This window comes from Schistocerca serialis, chromosome 4 (genome assembly GCF_023864345.2).
Source record: "Schistocerca serialis cubense isolate TAMUIC-IGC-003099 chromosome 4, iqSchSeri2.2, whole genome shotgun sequence".
NCBI lineage: Eukaryota > Metazoa > Arthropoda > Insecta > Orthoptera > Acrididae > Schistocerca > Schistocerca serialis.
Window position 1 is genome coordinate 15,455,418 of NC_064641.1, and position 24,062 is coordinate 15,479,479.

General features: G+C 42.5%; 2 protein-coding genes across 2 annotated transcripts in view; both read left to right on the forward strand.

Moving 5' to 3' along the window:
- LOC126473668 (solute carrier family 22 member 7-like) overlaps positions 1 to 24,062 on the forward strand; it is a 333,310-nt gene that overhangs the window by 70,422 nt on the left and 238,826 nt on the right. The gene's annotated exons all lie outside the window — the stretch shown is intronic.
- LOC126473437 (solute carrier family 22 member 21-like) overlaps positions 21,698 to 24,062 on the forward strand; it is a 41,974-nt gene continuing 39,609 nt past the window's right edge. Inside the window, exon 1 of the mRNA XM_050100482.1 lies at positions 21,698 to 21,871. The gene's annotated coding sequence lies outside the window, so the exon portion shown is untranslated. The remainder of the gene's footprint in view (positions 21,872 to 24,062) is intronic.

Genomic DNA, 24,062 nt, shown 5'->3' on the forward strand with positions numbered 1-24,062 from the left:
TATTCTGAGTTTTCGATTAATTTTTCCTGCAATATGTAAATGAAGTTCGTTCGTGTTCTGTAATCATAACAAGAACTTTAGGGCAGTATCAACTGACGATTTCTTAAAGTGGATAAAAATTTGTTTGATGTGCTCCATTATGTTATTAGAAACTAAATCCTTAAAAAGATTTTTATGGTATAACCAGCTACTGTTTTTGCTTTTATTCTGATGTCCCTTGGATTGATGGAGTTTAAGAGACCAAACTACGAGGTTATCAGTCGCTCCATCGTATGTGTGTCAAGCCGGGTGGTTGCTCAGAGAGGAAGGACACAGAAGACAAATCCTGATGGACCCATTGTAACTGAGAATCAATAAAACTTAGAGATACAAGCAAGTAGAAGTGAGTGAATGGTAGGTGAGAGAAAGTGGGTGTATTGCTCCGCTCAGACAGCAGTTGGAGGCCCCCAAAACATGTTATGTAGTGGGAGATGCACCCTCTGCATGCGATTGGCTTTTACTCTCACTCTATTATCACAACAGAAACTAGCAACACAGACAAGTTTATAAAACCTCAGGAAAGACAACAGCGACGAAGAGATAGTAAACCAACGACATACGAGTAAAAGAGTAAGAACTTGAAATGTGCGAAAGCCAAAAGCCAGGCTGGACCTCCGACAAAGGGCAGCCACGTACCCCCTGGGTGGGACCAGGCTACAGGGAATCCCTCCAACCCCTCAAGAGACTGACGAGGCCATTATGCCCTCCCTCACAGAGACGAGTGGAAACCACCTTCACTGCTAAAATTTAAAACCAGATCAGCGACTCTGACGCCATCCGCTAGCACCAGAGGCAGCGTATCTACAAGTTTGGGGTTTCACTGTGTCTGTGTGCGTGTGGGGGGGGGGGGGGAGTGGGGGAGGTCAGATTAGGGCATTCCAGTAGGATGTAGGCGCTCAGCACCCATCAGATTGGCACCACACTGACAGTGGGGTGGATCCTCACGCCGTAGGCCGTGGCCTTGGGTGAGCCAAGCATAGCCAATGTGAAGCTGACAGAGAATGGCAGATTCTCCGTGAGAAGCACGAAGGGAAGACTGCCACATGGCTGTGGTCGCCTTTATTTCTCGCAGTCTTTTAGAAGAAAGCAGGGCGCACCAATCAGTGTTCAACTGGTGGTGGGGAGTCGAGCACAGGCCCAGTTCTGGCACCCTCAACTCCAAAGTCGTCATCCTGATAGCTAACTTAGCCAACAGGTCAGCATGTTCGTTCGCTGGGACCCCTGACGTGACCTGGGATCCAGACAAAGACGATCGATCGTCCGTCTCGATTAATGCCAGAAAGGGGATATGAACGATCACGACCAGTGGGTGTCGAGGGTAGCACTGGTCGATAGCCTGATGTCTGTTCCATGCAGACACAGCCCACACCATTATGGAGTCGCCGGCCGCGGTGGTCTAGCGGTTCTAGGCGCTCAGTCCGGAACCGCGCGACTGCTACAGTCGCAGGTTCGAATCCTGCCTCGGGCATGGATGTATGTGATGTCCTTAGGTTAGTTAGGTTTACGTAGTTCTAAGTTCTAGGGACTGATGACCACAGATGTTAAGTCCCATAGTGCTCAGAGCCATTTGAACCATTATGGAGTCACGAGTAACTTGTTGACAACTGCGTCCACGGCCTCATGGGGTCTGCGTCCCATTCAAACCCTGCCATCAGCTCTTACCAAGTGAAATCCGGACTGTTTTCTGCAGTCGTCTAGGGTCCGACCAATGTTTTCGAAGGCCCTGCAGCCATAGCCCAGTAACGCCATATTTCGCCGCACTGGCCTGACGGTTACGTTCGTCGTACATCCGACATTGATTTATGCCGTCATTTGACACAGTGTTGCTTGTCTGTCAGCACTGACAACTCTACGCAAACACCGCTGCTCTCGGTTGTTAAGTGAAGGCCGTCGAGCACTGCATTGTCCTTGGTGAGAGGTAACGCCTGAAATTTGGTATTCTAGGCACACTCTTCGCATTATGGAGCTCGGAATATTGAATTCCCTAGCGATTTCCGAAGTGATATATCTCATGGATCTAGGCAGAAAGCCGGCCGGTGTGGCCGTGCGGTTAAAGGCGCTTCAGTCCGGAACCGCGTGACCGCTACGGTCGCAGGTTCGAATCCTGCCTCGGGCATGGATGTGTGTGATGTCCTTAGGTTAGTTAGGTTTAAGTAGTTCTATGTTCTAGGGGACTTATGACCACAGATGTTGAGTCCCATAGGGCTCAGAGCCATTTGAACCATTTTTCTAGGCAGAACCACCATGCCGCGTTCAAATTCTGTTAATTCCCATTGTACGGCTGTATTCCGTTCGGAAACCTTTTCACATGCATCACCCGAGTGCAAATGACAGCTCCGGCGATGTACTGACCTCTCATACGTTGTGTACGCCATATTATTTCCATATCTACATGTGCATATCGCTATCCCAATACTTTTGTCATCTCAGTTTAACGCTATTGGTTAATGACAAAAGATAAAGAAGAACGAGAAGTAGAGAGATAACCCATCACGGGTTGAACCTACAGTGATGAGCCAACAGTTACGACCACCACCCACCACGACACTGAATGCTGCCTTGAGGCGATGCCGACACTAGAAGCTGTAACGAGAGCACAAAGGAACTTCAGAAAATAAATTACGCATGTCGCCTCACAATAAGTCCATTGTGCAACAAGAGTGTCACAAAGTCGGCAGAGCCGCGAGGGATAGCCGCGTGGTCTTAGGCGCTTTACCACGGTTCGCGCGTCTTCTCCCATCGGAGGTTCGAGTCCTCTCTCGGGCATGGATGTGTGTGTTTATCACCGTATAAGTGTATATGTATGTGTGTGGCTGTGGGGGCGCTTTATCACGGGATAATTATATATTTTTATTTTTATAATTATGTTTTATGATTTTGGTTGGGGTAGCTTTAAATATTGTGGGCTAGCATGAGACTTTTTGTTAACTTATAGCGCGATAACACTCGTACGGACATCGGATGTCCCGAAGTACGTACGATATAATATTTTTTAAACACAACGCGCAACTCACCGCCTTCTAATAAATAGTTTGCGTGAGCGTTGTCATTTAGAAAAGAAAATATGCGTATTCTTACGCAAACTGTAATTATTAACATGGGTCTCAGGGGCTACTGGTTATTTATATACCAAACTACACAAAGATTAACTGAGATATTGCGGAATGTAATGATTTTCAATACTTCTTGTTCATTATTTGCAAGGCGAAACTGGAGAGAATCTCATCTGCCGTTAGGCGGACAAAATGAAACATACTGAACTCATTCAGTGCTGTGAGTTTTAATAAATGAAAACTATCACTCCTGTCTTTAACTTTGAAATTAATGAAACATCAAAATTCAGAAGTCTCTCTCATTTACATTTAATAACATGAATCGTCAGCGTAATGGCCGACTAAATCCTGCTAGGGGAGATGAGCTCCCTGCACTACGAAGTTCTGTAAAAATGTCGTTAATTATAATTAATGGTTGCGCTCATGAGAGGTGACAACTAAGTCCATAATACACTCTTTCAAAAATATAAAACTTACGTTAATTATCAAACAGCACTACAATGGCGGTCTACCGCTAGACGAAACAAAACAGGAGAGCTGGTTCAATCAAAGCATTGTCTCTGATTTTCATGGCCTATATTACACAGAGATTATACTAAAAAACTGTGTTTTGTTAATTTCGTCGATATTTGTGTTTTGATAATTATAACTTACGTTCTTTACTATTTGTTATACATCGCGCAGACGTACTTAGTCTTTAGATAATTTATGTTTCACTCGTCTCATAACAAAAACTTGTTTTCCATTTCTCCAAATGTCCATTAATGTGACGTACCGTCACATGTTGTCCTTAGCGTAAGTTAGTTTGAGTTAGATTAAGTAGGGCGTAAGCCTCGGGACCAATGACCTCAGTAGTTTGGTCCCATGGGAACTTACCACAAATTTCCAAAAAAACATTGTCAGTTGAGAGTTCCGGGTTTCCTGTAGACAGAGTTGTGCTGCAGTACGGATAACCGATGCATCACAGTGCACGATGGAACTGAAGCGACATCTAGAGATGTACTCCAAAGTTCAAGTACATGGAAAAGAACGAATCTTCTGCACAAAAGGCCTAAATTGCATACAGATTCACTGTGAAATTCTGGCGCTATATGGACCACAAGCAATGTCTCGCCCAGAAGCAAGGAAATGCCGCAAAAAATTTGACCAATGCCGCACAGACATGAGCGATGCTGACCGAGAAGTCCAGATCTGCCGGGGGGGGGGGGGGGGTAGGGGGGGGAAGGCGGCGGATTTTTGAACTGAGAGAACTTTCACATAGTGATCCTAGAATGACTCCAGGATCAAGGAGCGGATTTCTATCGTCAAGGAACTGAACGATTGGTAAAATGTTCCGACGGTTGTTGTGCAGAGATTTGGTAACTATGCGGAAAAATACTGTCATTTATCTGAGTCACTTCGACGTGTAGTGCAGCATTCAACAAAAACTACTTGACCTGCGGAAATAATGCGTAACTTACGTTTTCGAGTCCCCTCGTACATACACTGACTTGAAATAAGTCGTGGGCGTACGTTATGTACACATACAGGTGGCGGTAGTATCGCATAGACTGGGTATAAAAGGTCAAAACATTGACAAAGCTGTCATTTGTACAGAGATGTTAGTGTGAAAAATTATCCTCTGTGGTTATGGACGCACGACGAGAATTAACAGACTTTAAACACGGAATGGTAGCATGGGTCATTCCATTATGGAAATCGTTAGGGATTAAAATATTCCGAGATACACAGCGCCAAGAGTGCGCCGGGAATGCCAAATTTCAGGCATTACCTCTCACCAAGGACAACATAGTGGCCGATGGCCTTCACTTCACGACCGAGAGCAGCGACGTTTGCGTAGAGCTGTCAATGCTAACAGACAAGCAACACTGCGTGAAATTATCGCAGAAATTAATATGGGATGTACGACGAGCGCAACCGTTGAGACAGTGCGGTGAAATTTGGCGTTAGTGGATCAAGACAGCAGACGACTGACGCGAGTGCCTTTGTTAGCATCACGACATCGCCTTCAGCGTCTCTCATGGGGTGGTCACATTATCGGTTGGACTGTAGGCGACTGGGAAACCTTGGCCTGGTGAGATGAGTCCTGATCTCGGGTGGTAAATGGTGATGTAAGGGTCGAGTGTGAGCAGACCCAACGAAGCCACGCACCCAACTTGTCAATAATGCACTTTCCAAGATGGTGGTGGCTTCATATTTGTATGAGTTGTGTTTACATGGAATGGACTGGGTCCTCTGATCCAACTGAACCGGCCATTGACTGGATATGTTTGCGTTCAGCTTCTTGGAGACTATTTGCAGCCTTTCATGTACTTCGCGTTCTGAAACAACGATGGAATTTTTACGGATCACAATGCGCCATGTGACTGGGCCACAATTGTTCTCGATTGGTTTGAAAAACGTTGCAGACAATTCGAGCGAGTTCTCCACCCAGATCGCCGGACATGAACCCCATGGAACTTTTATGGGACATAATCGTGAGGTCAGTTTGTGCACAAAATCCTGCACCGGCAACACTTTCGCAGTTATGGGTATATATATAGTGCCAGCATGGCTCAGTATTTCTACTGTTGATTTCCAACGACTTTTTGAGTAAATACCACGCCAAGTTGCCGCGCTGCACTGGGGAAAAGCATGTCTGACATGATATTAGGAGGTATCCCACGACACTTGTCACCTCAGTGGAAGTGGGGAAATCCACTGACATACGTGGCTCAGCAAAGTGCACACTGTTATGACACTACACCTGGGAACGAGCATCATGAAAACTGTGAAACTTGTCAGCTGTTCACGTGCTACTGTCGTGAGTATCTACGGAAAATGGATGAACGACTGTGGAACCACGAGCAGGCGACAAGCTGTCGAATGTCTGTACCTTATCACAGAACAAGGAGGTCAGAAGCTTGTGTCCACAGCTCGTGGTCTCGCGGTCGCGTTATCGCTTCCCGAGCACGGGGTCCCGGGTTCGATTCCTGTCAGGGATTTTCACCTGCCTCTAGATGACTGGGTGTTTGTATTGTCCTCATCATTTCATCCTCATTCATGAAAGCGATGAGATTGGGCTGAGCAAAGGTTGGGAATTTGTACAGGCGCAGTTGAGCGCCCCACAAACCAAAAAACATCATCATCAGAAGCTTGCCCCTGAAAAAGAATGGGCTGCGATCTGCGGGATATCTGAAGACAGAGTACAATGGTGGTACAGACACAAGGTTTTGGAGCATATCATGTAGCGCACGTGGTTGAACATGGATTCTCTGTAGCAGGTGACGTCTATGTGTTCCCAAGTTACTCCACCAACATCCTCAACATTCCGTCCCATGGATGCAGGCTGGTGGAAGCAGTATTACGCTAAAGTGGACACTGATCTGGGTTTTCATGGGTCCTGTGGCACTGTCGAAGGTATCATGACAGATGTGGATTGCATGTTTAGTGCTGTGGACCACCAATATCCCTTCTCGCTTAATGTATTCCCAGACGGCAACGACATCTTCCACCGGGATAACTGTCTGTGTTACAAGGCCAGAATCGTACTGCAGTGGTTTGAGAAACATGATTGTGAACTCATTTTGAGCATGAGCTCGATGGAACATATTTGGGATGTTGTTGTTGTTGTGGTCTTCAGTCCTGAGACTGGTTTGATGCAGCTCTCCATGCTACTCTATCCTGTGCAAGCTTTTTCATCTCCCAGTACCTACTGCAACCTACATCCTTCTGAATCTGCTTAGTGTATTCATCTCTTGGTCTCCCTCTACGATTTTTACCCTCCACGCTGCCCTCCAATACTAAATTTGGGATGCTATCGGGCAAATCCATGACATGCACAATCGCTGATGTATGAGCTCCAAAGGGAGATCAAGACACTATTAAAAAGCTGGTCATAATGCTTTGGCCCATCAATGCAATTACAGGTGTAAGCTCCACTGGGTATTCTGCGTATTTTCGTTGAAATGGAATGAAATGTGCGTGTAGCACCGGTGGGCGGAAATCCCATTCTGGGAAGGTATGGCCACCAGATGCAAGTATTTGTTTTTATTCGACGCCACTTCCGCATCGATGATGATGAAATAATTTTGAGGGCAACCCACGAGCACCCAGTGTCCTGTGCAGAAAATCCCCGACCCGGCCAGGAATGGAATACAGAGCCTCTTGATCGAGAGTCAGCATTGCGAAGCACGAGACCATGAGCTGCTGACTGTATTGTTGAACACGGGCAGCGAAGAAACGGAATAGACTGACGAAGGTGAAAAATTGAATTATTTTCTCATCAACAGTGTCTACTTTATGAAACGGGTCGCATGCCTCATCTCCTGAACAATTTCAGCTCTTCTTCATTCATGTTTCGCCTTGTGCATGGCGTTTTGTAACTAAATTTAACACATTCAGCACTGATAACTCTGCTCTTCGACTGCGTAGATGAACTGGCGATTATATTGTAAATTTAAAGAATAATTACACATTAATGAAGCATCTCATAGGTACATATATATACATCATTTTAAACCCCATACATTACAGTTTAGGAAAATATGCTTACTTTTATATACAGGGTGTCCCATTTGTCTTGACCATCCTAAATAACTGTTTGTCCAGATGCAAATTACAAAATGTTTGAAGCAAATGTTCTTTAGCCGTCAGGGAGACATCAATCGGCATGATTGCCTTTGTTGTAGCTTTGTTTTTTTACAAAGATATGAACAACGATATGACTTTTTTAAACGATACCCTGTATTTTGTATTCGGTAATTCAATTCTCCTGCTAAAGACGTATTCAAAAATGTATCACAGTGTACCATTCACTGAAACACAACGTTATTAGTTACATAACACAACACTGACTTTGAGCCTGGGGTGACAAACTCGTCCACTTGCTAGAATTGTCAGAAAACAAGGGAAAACCAAGTAAAAACATAACACAAAATTGACTTTGACTCTCGTGTACCATTGCCCAGGAGTAGAACATTCAAAGGTGCTCAAAGTGGTGACCCTGGACACAGATACACTGGTGCACTCGTCGAATGAAAGAATTATTTACTGCTTCTAGAGTTGCCAGCTGAAGAGAACTACAAGCAAGCGTGATACATTCCTGCATGTCCTCTGAAGTTGTTGGAATATCGCAATAGAGAACGTCTTAAATGCATCCCCAAAGAAAAAAGTCCAGAGGAGTTAAATCAGGAGGCCTAGCAGACCAAGCAACTGTTCCTCGTCGACCAATCCATCTGGCAGGATACCTTCGGTTCAGAACACGACGTGCACGCAAGGCATTATGTTCATCTGAGGAAGCTGGCACACACTGTGCCGTTTAGACTACCATTGATGAAATAATCGCCAATAATTGTAGTACCGAGCATCCCACACCAGACGTTAACTCACCATCGATGCTGATGTTCCACCTGTCTAAGCCATCGTGGGTTGTCGCTGGACCAATAATGCATGTATCTTGTGTTTACCTGTCGTTTGTTTGAGAAGGAACATTCATCGGTAAACAGAACATTGGAGAAGAAGTTCGGGTTGGCCAGGATTTGCTGCTGTGCCCACTGACAGAACTGTACGCGATTCTGGAAATCATTCCCATGCAATTCTTGATGTAGGTGGGCATGGTAAGGATGGAACCGGTGACGTGTAAGAATACTATGTACTCTGGTTTTAGGAATGCCAATCTCGTGTTCAAGCTGTCGTGTGCTCACATGTGGATTCATAGCAACGGAAGCGAGAACAGTAACTTCGGCAACTTCGTCTGTGCGAGTGCTACAACCACTGCGTTGTCGTGGGTCGAAACTTCTCATTTCCTGAAGCGTTGCAACAAGACGAGAAAACATCCACCGGGAAGGCGTTTTCTTGTCAGGATATCGCTCTGTACAGTTCACTGCCTGCGTAGCATTTGGCCTACCTTCAGCAACTACAAAAAAGAAACATCTGTCGATGCAGTTTGTAGGAAGGACAGCCTTTACTGTATGCCTACTCTACACAACAGTATTTCAAAAGGACTACACTACTTTACTAAATGTACCCGTACATAAGAAAACAGTATTGCAATTACTGTTCTGCTAACTTACATTCCCCACAGATGAGTTGCATTTCTACCTTCTCTTCGTTGGTGTACATTCTACTCACACAACTCTCCAACCAACGATGGTTGACGGAATGATGGGTGTGCATTCTACTTATGTTTACATTTGTCCTCTGTCAACGTCAGCACGTGGATGTGTTCCATTACCCCGACTACCTGCACTAAGCGCTGGAAGCGTCTACGTCAGTGTTGTGTTATGTAATTAATAACGCTGTGTTTCAGTGAATGGTACACTGTGACACATTTTTGAATACGTCTTTAGGAGGAGAATTGAATTACCGAATAAAAAATACAGGGTATCATTTAAAAAAGTCAAATCGTTGTTCATATCTTTGTAAAAAAACAAAGCTACAACAAAGGCAATCATGCCGATTGATGTCTCCCTGACGGCTAAAGAACATTTGCTTCAAACATTTTGTAATTTTCATCTGCACAAACAGTTGTTCAGGGTGGCCAAGATAAATAGGATATATGTGTGTGTGTGTGTGTTCGCATTAGTACTGATATATTAGGGTTTCCAAGAACACGAAAAAATTCCCCCTCCTCAGTCGAAAAAGTTTCACATTAGTTCACAAATAAAAAGAAAAATATAACTTCACAACTGCATATTTACACTGTACGACAAAAAATTATCACTTGTAATTCATATGTAATTTACACACGTGGTGGTACATGAAGTTAGACACTGCAGTTTTAGTACCACTATCTGGTTTGTTTCGTTATCCACTTGCCAGTCTCTCTCTTTCCTTTGTCAAAGGAAACTTTACTGATACGCGTGGCGTTTCCTTTGTTGTTCTGGAAGATGACGACCAAAATTTCTATCTACACTGGTGGCTGGTGTTGCTTCCAATGATCGAATGTCTGCTCACGCAGCTAACGAGTGTATGCTAACTTCGTTTTACAAATTCCACTAGAGATATCTTCTGCTCGGTAACATCCTTGTACAAAATAAAACCAATCATTCACAGCAGACATTAAGAGAAAGTGAAAGAAAAGCTTTCTTGCCACTTCATTGTTTTTCTTGCGAATGGGCAGTAGATGTGAAGCTGAATGACACAGTCTACACTAGTCTTGTCCACGTTAGATTACGATAATGTTTGGCTCTATTGTTCTTGTAAAATATTCTTTTGAACATACAGAATCTGTTTGGTGGTTGCCTGATGTTTTGCAGAGAGTCAATGTATAACACGTTATTTAGCCATTTGAGTCTGGAATATATGCTTGTTTTATTTTTTAAAAAAGGAAAAAAACTAACTTACTTTGCTTTGAACCTCGCTGGCAGGCCCTTTCTGTTCTTCACGAGAGTTCCCACTGGTAGTATCTTCTGATGTTCCTACAATGTGCAGTGCGGCCGAGTGGTTCTAGGCGCTTCAGTCTGGAATCGCGCGACCGCTTCGGTCGCAGGTTCGAATCCTGCCTCAGGCATGGATGTGTGTGATGTCCTTACGTTTAAGTAGTTCTAAGTTCTACGGGACTGATGACCTTAGATGTTAAGTCCCATAGTGCTCAGAGCCATTTGAACCATTTGAACCCACAATGTTTTCAGTAAAGGCACACCTGTAAATCGATTCCTGCTGCATCTAGCGGATAAAATATGAACTGCTACGGCTATCCTACAGTCGAAAGTTGCGTAGTACGTGGGGAAACACATTTCAGCGAATGGAAAAGCTGTGCCCGCACGGAATAAGGACGCCGTCTACACAGCCAACACACGGGCGCCCATATTGCGTACAGGCATGGTGTCGATAGGGTTAACGGTCACTTGTAAACCATCTAAGGTCACGGTTACTCCAGTTTCTGCTCTTTTCTGTCCCAAGCACAAAGTTCATCAACAAATAAAAGCAATATTTTTGTTAATAAGTGTCAGCACATGATCGGCCAGCCGGAGTGACCGTGGGGTTCTAAGCCCTACAGTCCGGAACCGCGCGACTGCTACGGTCGCAGGTTCGAATCCTGCCTCAGGCATGGATGTGTGTGATGTCCTTCAGTTAGTTAGGTTTAATTAGTTCTAAGTTCTAGGCGACTGATGACCTCGGACGTTAAGTCACATAGTGCTCAGAGCCATTTTGAACCTGCACATGATCATAGGACTTTATCTGCTAGCTGGACTGCCCAGGACCTCGACACACGGGTTGAGCTGACTCTTGCTGACGTCAGGTACGGCCGACGCCCCCAGCAGCTGCTGTGCCTGTCAGCCCACGTGCTCAGCAGAGTGCTGGTCGTGCTCGCTCCACACGTGCTGCCACTCTTCATCCTGGCGGCATCCCTCGTGTCAGCTGCGGCTGGGCCTTTGACAGAATCTGTCTTGTCTGTTGGTAAGTGCTAGAAAGATAGATTCAACTTTCACAACAATCTCAGCAACAAGCCAATGCAGTGAAATATTAAACCAGAATTGTAATATGTGACGTCCGCCAGTTATGGAGAACACCGTTTTTTCTCAGTACCCAAACATGTTCCTGCACCACTGTGCCATCATCAGTGGGTTTCCGTTTTATTTATTCTGCAGTGTGAACACGTTTACTAAATAATTACAAAATTATGTTGATATTTAGTTCAAACACTAGTTCATTTCTTTTTGTTAATACCTTGGTGTGCGTGATTTTTCAGGACCACTTGTGTATTATTTATTACAGGTTGCTTGTCATCTGCAACCAAACGATGTTGATGAGAAATTTTGTTTGGTTGCAGATGACAAGCTACCTGTAATAAATAATACACAAGTGGTCCTGAAAAATCACGCACACCAAGTGTAAAGGTGATTGGATTAGGAAATGGGACACTTAAAGTAGTAGGTGAGTTTTCCTGTTTGGGGAGCAAGATGATGGTCGAAGTAGAGAGGATATAAAATGTAGATTGGTGATGGCAAGGAAAGCCTTTTTGAAGAAGAGAAATTTGTTAAGATCGAGTATAGATTTAAGTATCAGTAAGTCGTTTCTGAAAGTATTTCTATGGAGTGTAGCTGTGTATGAAATTGAAACATGGACGATCACTAGTTTAGACAAGAAGAGAATTGAAGCTTTCAAAATAATGTGCTACACAAGGATGCTGAAGATTAGATGGGTAGATCATGTAATTAATGAGGAGGTACTGAGTAGAATTGGGGAGAAGAGCAATTTGTGGTACAACTTGACTGGAATAAGGGATCGGTTAATAGGACATGTTCTGATGCATCAAGGGATCACCAATTTAGTATTGGAAGGCAGCGTGGAGGGTAAAAATTGTAGAGGGAAACCAAGAGATGAATACACTAAGCAGATTCAGAAGAATGTAGGTTGAAGAAGTTACTTGGAGATTAAGAAGCTTGCGCAGGATAGAGTAGCGTGGACTGCTGCATCAAACCAGTCTCTGGACTGATGACAACATCAACAACAACACCATTCGTACTAAATCGAGTAGAAAAAGTGGCTTGGTTTAGCAAACACTGCTCGTTTACAGTTTTAGGCTTTCATTAAAAGTTATTTATTGTGGAAGTATACACAGTGCTATGGTGTCTGTCGTGCAAGTGCACTATAGAATATCCTCCGAAACATTTTTGAAGTGAAGTCTGTGTTATTTGATACGTAATATTGAAAGCATTTGACGATGATTTCTCGTGCTTCAGGTTTGGAGCTAACTGATATCAAGCACCGCACTGCAGTCAACCGCTATGCGTGCTGCAGCATGGCCGTTGGAATGATGCTTGCTGGCCTGGTGTCTTGGGCGCTGCCCAATTGGAACTATTCCCTCTCGGTTGCTGCCCTCAGTTGTTTTATACTATTCTTCTTCTTCAGGTAATATACACAAAATAAACGATACATGGGGATGTGTAAAGATGCAATGAATATTAAAATTTTATGATTTTGAGATGAATGAACAAAGGACGACGAAAATGTACAACTTGTGTTTAGTCAGCGTGTCTTGTGCAAGAACAGAAGTTCACCACAGATTATTTTTGAGCGAGAAGCATGTACAGTAGAAAGGCGTGATGCGAAGCACATAGCGAGCTACGTAGAGCTTTCGAGTGTCTCATATCACTGTACAGTCGAGTGGTCCGTTGTTGTGTGTGTGTGTGTGTGTGTGTGTGTTGTGGGACATTGCTCGCAATTAATCAAGTGCAGGGGCTGAAGATCTGTTGGTGTTCGGTATTCCCAGACTGCTCCTACGTACGTCATCAGCCTTATAATGAGAGTTACATACACGTACTAGCCACGCTGCCATTCAGTGTACTTTGGCAGTTGAGCATTGGGTAGGAGGAATTAGAAAAGTGTGACTTAAACTCTGGTTTCAATTTCCTCCAGTTCAACTTAACGCCAATGTAGCTAATTCTCACAGAAAAATGTTTGTGCAATGTGATTTATCTACACTGTTTGTGCTTGTGCATATATATATATATATATATATATATATATATATATATATATATATATCCCGTGTGGGGTTGCTAGTCCCCCATCGGGCGCCTCCCCAGGTGGCGGATAGGGGAAAGCCTCCCAGATATGGGTGGCACCGGGGAAATGAAATACCCGGGGTGGACCAAAACTAGCAGTGTGGTGGCGTCTGTACTCTAGTGGAGCGGCCTACCAAAGGTGTCTGTACCCCATGTCAGGGACGGCCTGGAAATTATATCGCCAATCCGTTCTGAAGCAAGCGTGGCGATTATGCTTCTCACCTTCGAGTTATGTTGTGTGACATTAATGTTAAATTTTCCGGAGTAATAGCCCCACAGTCGGATCTCCGGGTGGGAGCAACTTTGATGTCCCAAACACCAAGTGATGCTGAGAAGAAGATACAGACTCTTCACGTCTGTACATATAACTGTCGCTCTCTAATAGGCAACGACAGACTAGAAGAGATCGAGAAAGAGCTTACAAAAATCAACTGGAGCATTGTTGGTTTAAGCGAAGTTCGCCGAAAAGGGGAAGACTGTCTCCGTTTGCGCTCTGGCAACTTGTTTTACTTTTGTGGCGATCCAGAAGGAAAACTCAATGGAGTTGGGTTCTTAATCAACAAGAATATTGCTGATAGAGTATCTGTCTTAGAAGGAACTTCCAGCAGGACAGCTCGAATGGTCCTGAAGGTGTCGAATAGGTATAAAATACAGATTGTTCAGGTGTACGCTCCCACCTCAAGTCACCCTGACGAAGAAATCGAATCCTTTTACGAAAGTCTGGATAACACCTGTAAAAAAGGTAGCGATTGTCACTTCCAGATGGTCATTGGAGATTTCAATGCAAAAGTTGGCACCAAGAAACAAGGCGACACAGTGGTGGGCAACTATGGGATTGACGACCGAAACGATAGAGGTGAGAGATTAGTCCAGTTCGCTGAGTACACCAGTATGTCCATCATGAATACGTTCTTTAAGAAGCACCCTGACCGAAAATGGACTTGGAGAAGCCCAAATTTCAGTGTCAAAAATGAGATAGACTTTATTCTGACAAATATTCCGCAGATTGTAAAAGACGTATCAGTGCTAAATCAGTTCAACACTGGCAGTGATCACTGTCTTGTGAGAGCAAGGGTCGAACTCAATGTAAGAAATGAAAGGAGTAAACTTATGAAAGGGAAGAGAAGGGTAATCAACATCAAAAACCTGGAAGAACATTCCTCGAAATTCCAAGAAGTCCTCCAAAGCAAGTTCCACGTAACTAAAGATTGTGATTTGGCGGAAATGATTGTTTCAAGTGCTCAAGAAGTCGGTGGCCTATGCCAAAAAAATAAACAACCAAAGAAATTCAGTGCCAAAACTGAAACCCTTTTACAACAGAGGAGAGAAATGAAAATCCAAACCGATCGTGACATGGTGGCGTATTCCGAACTATGTAAGGCAGTGCGAAGAGAAATGAAAACTGACATACAGAAATTCACTGAAGACACCTTACGAGCAAGCTTGGAGAACAAGACAAGTTTAAAGTCAGCGAAACGCAAACTCACAATAGGTAAAAAGCAGATTATCGCACTCGATGGAAATGACAGTCGAATCACTGAAAAAGAGGCGGTTTTGAAGTTCATCAGAGACTTTTATAGCAATTTGTATAGCAACCCAGGGGAAAATTTGAGTGTATCTAATTTAAATGATATATCTAGTGTTCCAGATATACTCCCATCGGAAGTCAAGTGTGCTCTAGATAGCATGAAGAAGGGAACACTGCCAGGTGATGATGAGCTCAGCGTTGACATCCTCAAACTGGCAGGAGAGGTAACAATAAATCACTTGGCAAAAGTATTTACTTCCTGCCTGCACTATGCTTCAATCCCACTATCGTGGAACAAGGCTAAGATTATTTTGATACACAAGAAAGGAAGTATTCACAATATTAAAAACTACCGTCCTATCAGCTTGCTCTCAATTTTGTACAAAATTTTTACAAAGATCTTGTTAAACCGAATTAGTTCCACCCTAGACTCAGCCCAACCTATAGAACAAGCTGGATTCCGAAGCAATTTTAGCACTATTGACCACATTCTGACCGTTAGTGAAGTGATAAGCAGAGCGAATGAATACCAACTGCCTCTCTGCATTGCCTTTGTTGACTTTGAAAAGGCATTTGACTCCGTTAGCCATGTAGCTGTCCTCCAAGCTTTGAGTGAGCAAGGAGTGGGAGCAGCATACATTGAAGTGCTCAGGAAAATCTATGAGAATTCTTCAGCTTATGTTAACATCGGCGAATCAACTCAAGAATTCCGCATCATGAGGGGTGTCAAGCAAGGCGATCCCATCTCCCCAAAACTGTTCTCTGCTGTATTGGAAATGGCTATGTCAAAGCTGAGCTGGGAAGGTAAGGGAATTAGAATTAATGGAAGAAGGCTTACCAACTTGAGATTTGCTGATGATATTGCCTTACTGGCCAAAGACTTCGCAGAGCTCCAAAACTTAGTTACAGATCTTGCATCGGAATGTCAGCTGGTTGGCTTGAACATGAACCTTTCCAAAACAAAAGTAATATCCAACAAATGGGTCCCAGCTGGAGATGTGAAAGTCAAGGACAGTCTACTAGAAGAGGTCAGTGAATATGTCTACCTTGGCCAGATTATAAATATGAAGGGAGACATAAGACCAGAAATCTATCGACGCATCAAGCTTGGCTGGCAAGCATTTGGGAAGAATTCAAAAGTATTCAGATCAAAAATGCCAGTAAATCTGAAGAAAGCAGTATTTGATCAATGCATTCTTCCTGTGATGACGTACGGATGCGAGACATGGACACTGAACTCATTCACAAAAGGGAAACTTAGGACAGCACAGAGAGCCATGGAGAGATCAATGCTGGGCTATACAAGAAAGGACAGGAAAAGGGCAGATGACATCCGGTCTGTGACGAAGGTTAATGACATCTTAGAGAGAGTAGGTTCCTTGAAATGGCAGTGGGCTGGCCACGTCGCAAGAAGAAAAGACAACAGATGGACGAAGTTAGTACTGGAGTGGAGTCCGAGAGAGCACCGGAGGCCTAGAGGAAGACCACCAGACAGATGGGACAAAGACATCAAGAAGATCGCTGGTAACACCTGGCAGAGAACTGCCCAAGACCGTCCCACTTGGAGAAGACTGCTGAAAGCCTACCTGAATCCACGACTCGAAGAGGCCACATCATCTAATGATTGAATTGGCTGATGATGATGATGATGATGATGATGATGATATATATATATATATATATATATATATATATATATATATATATATATATGTGTGTGTGTGTGTGCGTGCATGTGGGTGCATGTGGGAGGGGAGGGGGTGCGGTCTGCTTGTAAACAGAATTAACTTCCACTTACTAAACTCACCATTTCTCCAACCAATGCCTGAGAGTTTTCAATCCCGTCTGTAGGCTGAGATGATGTTTGGTAATTCCCAGTACTCTGCCAGAGTAGGTATGTCATTGGTGTGGATGGCTGCTATCACATTGCCATGGAGGCTTAATGCGTGGAACTCCAGTATATTGCCACGAGGTGCTCCCTCCTGTTTACCATGTAGTGTTGATTGTTTACCCCGAATCTCTCAAAGCCCCTGTGATTGACACATATGAACCTGTGCGGAATTCTAGCGAGTTGGCACATGAAGCTGGTATGGCTAATACGTTCTGCGGTCAAGGAAAACAGTGCCTCTGGTTCTTTATTATTATTGTCGTGTGTTGTGCGGAGAAATTGTGTTGTGGCGAGGTGATTCTGGAATTGGAGTTTGTCTGGGCTCAGGTTACTGATGCAGTGCCAGTGAGAAGTTTCTGAATTATTTACTCAACAACACTACTGAAAGAGCTCAGCAGGATGATGAGCCTGTAATTTTGTGGGATGGAGTCGTCTTTCCCTGATTTACTGAATATCAGGACCTTGCCCAGTTTCCAACGTGCAAGGAAATACCAATGTTTGAGGATAGCATTCTTGATGTTTGTAAAATATTATAATGATGTACTTACGAGCTGGGTTTGAATTCCATCTAGACCAGTTTCTTTCGTAGGATGGATTACTTGATAGTTAGCATGATACGCCTTGTTTTACGATACCATATGTTGGCGAACCTCGAACATCACATTTCTTGCACATATGTTTGGCTACAGTATGTATAATCTTTCTTTGTTAGCAGATACTTACCGTGAATAATTTTTATTACAATTACGATAGTTCTACAATTTGTACGACGACGTAATAAAAAAGGCATTAGAGCAGTGTTTCCTTTTCGGTACTACAGCGTTGTGTTTTATAATTAGTCCCAGAGATGTTGTTCAACCTCAAAAAATTTATTAAATTGATAATTTGTAGTCTTTGATTTAGTCTGCTCTGATGAACAACCGTTTCCGTTCTTTAAATAAAATTAGTACTGTTTGAACCTTTTTCAAAATTTTATGCTTCAGGTACTTCCACAATATGCAGACGATTAGCCCTAGCTTATGCTCTTTGGCGTTATGTATCTCTTAACTTATATAAACACTCTTATTTCAGTTTTTCCGTTTTACTTCTCTGAAAGACAAAAACTGGATGTTTGGTAAAATACGTTGTTCGTATAATTTAACTTCTTCACGTTTGCAAGATAAAATATTTATTTTTAGATTTTACACTATTATAAACTCAGTAACAACGTTCTGCTTTCCTGATGCACGTTAAGCTTTTGGGACGAAATATAAACGGTAACTGAATACCGTAAAAGTTTATTGGATGAGGAATTCCGTTTTATGAAGACACCTTTGGAGTTTTGTTTTACCGAGACATGTTTCAACATTTTTTGTGCTATCTTCAGTGGATTACTTTATCTTCTTTCTTACATGAAGCTATTGAATGTTAGTGCTGGTACACGATATACAACTTAGTATGGCGGCGAAAATACTGAGTAACTTCGAAAGATCGTAGAAAATTCCTGTGAAATGACAAAAGTGGTAGAAATCAGCATGTTACCATACTACAAACAAAGGGGACAAAAACATCAAAGCCATGACAAGTTGCAGATTGTGTAGCCGACTCACCGCTACCAACATTAACATTCAATAGCTTCATGTGAGAAAGGAAATAAAGCAATCCACTGAAGATACCACAAAAAGTGCTGAAACATGTCTGGGTAAAACAAAACTCAAAAGGTATCTTGCATTAGGGGGAATTCGTCATCCAACTTTCTTAGCAAGCATGGGAATAAGAAGAACTGCAACACCAAAATGTGATCGTACAAGTTCAATCCATACAACTTTTTCTTACCTTTCTTTTTACATTTACATTAATAGTGGTCGAAAATTGTGTTTTCTAGCTGTCGCTGGTCTTCGGTAAAGGTGGCGGCTCTGGTCCCTGTCCTTTCCATATAAAACATAAAAATTTAACATTTTGTAATTATTTCACAAATTGTAATGGGTAAAAACCCTTTAATTGTAATTTGAAAGAAATATTTATCTTACAGACAGCAGCGTCACCGAAATGCAGTCGCACTATCTAGTCCATATGATTTCAAGTATCGTATGCCTGACGTAGGCGTGAGGCGCCTAGGCAACAAGTGTGAAAGTTGTGTTTGATGGGCTAAAACTACCCTGGAAGAATGTTCCGCCTGGTCCCGGAGGGTTGCGAATCTAGCGTCTCTTACTGGTTCACCGTCCCATCAGATTAAACACACGTTGGCAGGCGGTGTCCAACCCAGTGAGTGTCTGATTCGATTGTGGGCCTCAGTGAGTATGTGTTTGTTCCACACGTCAATTCCGACTGGGGCGTTTACCGATAAGGTTTCCAGTAGCAAAGGCATGCTGCGCTATATTGAGTACTCTGCTTTTTATTGGCCCTGAGAGGTGCAGACTCCGATTTCTCGATTTCTCAAGTTCCGTTAGCTCTATTCCACTGTCTTGGTGGCCGTTTGTCGATCGGTTCTGTCAATCTGTCTATCGGTACAACAGACAAAACATCTGATTATCTTAAACTGTCTGCGACGTTCTGATAGCATATCAATCAGTACCGCGATGTGCGTGTTCTTCTGATTGCTGAACATGATCGCTTCGAACCTATTATTATGCACATTGAGGAAAATTGTAGTAATTATCACAAAATGGCTCTGAGCACTATGGGACTCAACATCCGTGGTCATAAGTCCCCTACAACTTAGAACTAATTAAACCTAACTAACCTAAGGACATCACACACGTCCATACCCGAGGCAGGATTCGAACCTGCGACCGTAGCAGTCGCGCGGTTCCTGACTGAGCGCCTAGAACCGCTCGGCCACCGCGGCCGGCCACTAATTATCACACCAGCAATCTGTCTATCATCACAGGACAAGAGTCACAGTTAACTTTAACAATTTTCATATGACATTTATAGATCATTTGTTAAATAATTCCTATTATACCTTAATGGGTTATTTACACAACGTAGAACAATCGTTTGTAAAAATGTAACTCATATTTATAATACAATACCCACTTCATTCTACAATATACTTTCTATAATACACATTCTTACTGGAAAATCTTACATGTAGATCTGTGTGATAATAGTAATAATTTTTCTTCTTCCTCATAATGAGGGGGGATAACCAACTGGTTTTAACAACCGATTGTCCAGTCTACAATTTTTTGTTCAGTCGTTTTTTTTCAGTCAAGTGAAACAACCAATAATTGAATGTAGTCTCTGCAGCCATGTAAGCTGTATCAGTGTTCTCACTCAATCTCAATGTTTGAATTGTTTCACTTAATGTGAGACAGCTGACTGACAAGTCTCTGATGGTTACATCAGCCATATTAATGTTTTCACTCAGTCTCTGGGTTTGAGAGATTTCATGTGCATACTCTTTCAGTCTTTTCGGTTATACATGACTCACAACTAATTTTGCCAACTTCTTTAGAGAAAAGTAATGTAATTTATCTCAAGGAAAGCTGAAAAAAGTATATTTCTTCATTTACTTAAATATGCATTTTTCGTCCTTCTGGTATTAAATATGGATGTTTGGTGGGTTTTAATTGGTTAATGATTGGTGCTACAAGATAAATTTATGTTGAACTAAATGAACAATCACTTTTTTATTTAAATTTACTGAAACTCTATTTCCTCTGGTTTGCACCAATCAGCAATCATCCTATTTTGGTACATGCTGAGGTGAGGTGAACATAAAACATATAATGTCAATTGTTGGAAGCTTTTTTTGCGAGAAATATTTGTTAATTTTCTTTGTATTTCTTTAATTAATATAGATTCAGACTATGAATCATCTTTGCAGAGACTTTAAATCTCATTGAGTTTGCCTTGAGGATCATTTTCTAATCAGTCATAAGGTTTATTCATCCTCACACCACTGAGCATTTCGGAATTCTGAAACCAAACACAGAGTTCACTATTAAGAAAATGCCTCTTCATAAAAGTGGATGAAGAGCCAAACTAATAGTTAGTGAATGCACTCAATAAAAATCAGATGTCGGGACGACAACAACGGTCATGACAAGTGATAACAGAGTTGAGTCAACAATAAGGGTTAAATAGTGGCATAACAATGGAATGTTCACACTCAAAATGGAATGCATTGTTTTCCAACAACCAACTGAATCGATTCCTTTGATTCAGTTGTTCCCATCACTACTTCCTCATCTGAATATACATTTTATTGCTCAGGAATATCTACTCAGTTTTTCAGAGTTACAAAGATTCAAAGATTGAAGTGCATAGGAATAACGAAAGTTGTAAGGTGAATTGGAATGTGTATATGTATATATATATATATATATATATATATATATATATATATATATATATATAAAACATATGTGTGTGAGTCTCATAATGGAACATTCGTTTCCCTATTAAGCTTAATTTGTTTCGAGTATGAACATACTAAAATACTAAAGAATATTGTGCACTATCGATAAATTATTGTTAAGCTCGAAATGTAACCATTTAAATGTCTGAATGTATACGTAAAGTTTTCATTGTGTCTTTTCTTTGTATTAAGCTGACAGCTCTAATATTCTTGTAAAGCTGATAAGTGGACCAATATTCTACTACAACTACAACTACTACTGTGATTAGTACTTACAGGAGACTTGTATTTTTTTGCTGACAGTTGGTTCCCCGAGTCTCCACGCTGGCTGGCGTGCAGGGGTCGCGAGCAGGAGGCGCTGGCTGTTCTGTGGCGCATAGCAGCCACCAATGGCTCCACGGTGCCTCCGTTCGCCTTGCAGGTGATCCAGACCGTGGGCAAGAGCAAGACAGACAGGAGGGGCTTCCTTGGCATCTTCTCCAGCTGGAACGTCTTCAGGAACACAGTAATCCTCATTGTTGCCAGGTGACTTACCAAACAATTTTCCAACTCGTCTTTGTTCTACTAGAACCTAGAAGCTTATGGGTGGTAAACATTATCTGCAGCCTCTTCAAATTTCTAGTTCAAGGGGAAGGCGAAGGTGTCACGAAACTTGTGAAACCTTCCTAATTTCCTTCCAGTCTATTCGGGACCAAAAATGACCAAAATTATGTTTTGTCACCAGGTGACAACTTCTGACTACAGTGCTGCATGTCTGATGTTTTCTCCAGTACTGTGGCGGTCGTGGAGTTACCAATGCACAAGCAATCTGCACTTTATTTATTGACTGATGCCTCCATACAGCAATACAGTTAGCAATGCCATGGTGCGGCCACTGTCACATGGGCAGTGTGTGAAGGTGGAACGCAGAAGCAGCACATCAGCAGCTGACAGCGCTGTATGTGATGTGTCAGCTTATAACGTATCTATACTTTACTGTGCATGTAAGGTTTCTATCGTGTCCACCCATTCGGCTAATACAGGGTGCCTAGGAAGCTGTTTTCTCCGATACCTAGACATCAACTCAAGCAAATATTATTAATGGAGTTTACTACAGTAAATTAAATTGACAGTACTTAACTTTGCCTTTGTCACAAATAGGTGTCGCAACCAATTGGCGACACATATATATATCGAAGGACATTGATTATTTGCAACTCCCAAGAAAGCAATTTGTGTGGATCACAAGTCACGGCTGATCGTTTGGATCACGGGCCGTCTTCTAGCGAGGCTGTGGCTATGCAGAGTGGCGCTTATACTCTCTTCATGTAGGGGCTGCTACTGTCACTGTGTCACCCTAGTGAGCGTGCTAATGGCTGATGTCGTCTCACAGTCCTCTCTGCTGTATCATTCTAGACCGACGTGCTGGTGCTTTGATGTTACACTCGATCAGTTTTAATTCTGACATACGCATATAAGATTCCACTGTTGGTGGAAACGAGGTGTGAAATTCGATGATTAATGCTTAACGATTGAGTACAGACAGGTACAATCTGATTGCTATTGCAAGAGTATTTATTACTATCTAAACAATGATCGAAATGTAAAAAAAAAATGATAATAAATAAAAATATCTTTGTAGTTAGCCATAATTTTAAATCCTATAATATCGTTTGAATGAATTTAAATTGCAGAATAAAACGGTCGTCAGCTCCAAAAATGAGCAAAATTTTAGTAAATGAGTGTAACGTCATTGAAATCACCTGAATATTGTGTGTCAAAGACAAAACATCAAGTTGACAAAATCAACCCATGCTAGCTGACATGTGAAAAACAAGTGTGACATGAACACAAAAGATGTCAATTTGGAATGCAATGGTGTTAGTTACCATAGTGGTCACCAATATCAATCAATGACTAGTAAAATTTTACGAAAACTGTGCTATGTTTGAAACATTCCCTTTTTGAACTCACTGTTATTGACTTGTGGATAATAGCCTAACAGTTTAGAATAATCTGACTGTGTGTAACTGATAAAGGCTGATCAGTTAATATTTGAATGGGAGTTGTTTCGTATCAAATCCAACAAAGTTAATTTGGATGACAGGTAGCAATAACCGGTACATACTTTGTTGTTAGGGTTCTACATTTACTGTCTAAACAGCACGAATGACGCAGTTACTCCCTTCATCTGACAAAATAATAATAGTTTACTCATCACAGGCCGCCTATTAATATCGTCACATGCCAATATGCTTTTTGTAGCACTGACTGTGCAAACCTCACTGCAATCCAAATCGTTGGTACCTGGTGTGGTTATTTGCGTAATCGCGGTACGCAAATGAACAGTTAAACGTACCAACACGTCACTCAGTTAATGGCATTTCCGTATTTGCTGGAGGTCACGCTCACGGCGATGGGTGACACACACAGCCGTTAAACAATGGTAAATGCGGTCAGCCGTCCTGCCGAAATCCGCCCTGCTCGTTTCGCAGGCAACAACTTACTGTTTCAGAGTCTCAACACTGACTACTTTCTGGTGCATTCGGCTCTCGACTATGGATAGTACCTACTGTTCTTCATACGTAAGGGGCGGTTGACCCCTTACATCCTCACCTCCCCCCCCCCCCCTCCCCCCCGCAAATGCCAAATGGACCTCTTTGAAACTGGAGATAGAAAAGAACATAGACAGAGTTAACAGTGATAGAAGGTGAATTATTATATACATTTAAGAACA